We start from the raw sequence: 879 nt of genomic DNA, 5'->3' as shown, positions 1-879 counted from the left end.
TGGAATGGACAGGGAGTGCTCCTGGATTACATGTAGTGGGTAGGACAGCTGAAGACTTCAGAATGAGTTTTAAGTCTTGGCTTATTAACATGGCAGATGGTAGTGTCATTTATGAAGAAGAAGAAGATTGTGGGAAAACAGATTTGTGGGAGAAAGTTAACACTTCTGAATGTTTATTATTAAGAAGCCTGTTAGACACAGAGGTTGAAACGTCAAATAGATTGCTGAATAGACAGACTTTAGCACAGGAGGACACCAAATGCAAAACTAACATTGTTACAGGACAGAGTTCCACCTTCCCTGGGCATCACTCTGTGTCCACAGGAGATCTTTTGTTTGTTTGTTTGTTTGTGATGGAGGTTCACTCTTGTTGCCCGGGCTGGAGTGCAATGGAGAAGTCTCAGCTCACTGCAACCTCTGCCTCCAGGGTTCAAGTGATTCTCCTGCCTCAGCCTCCCAAGTAGCTAGGATTACAGGCACCAGCTACCACGCCCAGCTATTTTTTGTTTGTTTGTTGGTTTTTGTTTTTTTGTATTTTTAGTAGAGACCAGATGTCTGCCAGGCTGGTCTCAAACTCCTAACCTCAGGTGATCCACCTGCTTCGGCCTCCCAAAGTACTGGGATTACAAGCGTGAGTCACTGTTTCTGGCCCATAGGAGTTTCTAACAAATTTACCCCACTTCTGGGGATGACTCAGGTTTGCTACTTGATGAAGGAGACACTCCTGAGTATTACAAATCTGTTGGACCCTTAGGACTCAGAGCCTTCAGTATGAAGTCACTAGAACTACTGAATATCCAAAACTCTCTTTGGGTACTTGTATATATTTAGCATGTGACTGGAACAAAGTTTCTAGCACAAGAAGGCACACAAAGGTTT

This window comes from Macaca fascicularis, chromosome 18 (assembly GCF_037993035.2).
Source record: "Macaca fascicularis isolate 582-1 chromosome 18, T2T-MFA8v1.1".
NCBI lineage: Eukaryota > Metazoa > Chordata > Mammalia > Primates > Cercopithecidae > Macaca > Macaca fascicularis.
This window is presented reverse-complemented; position numbering follows the sequence as displayed.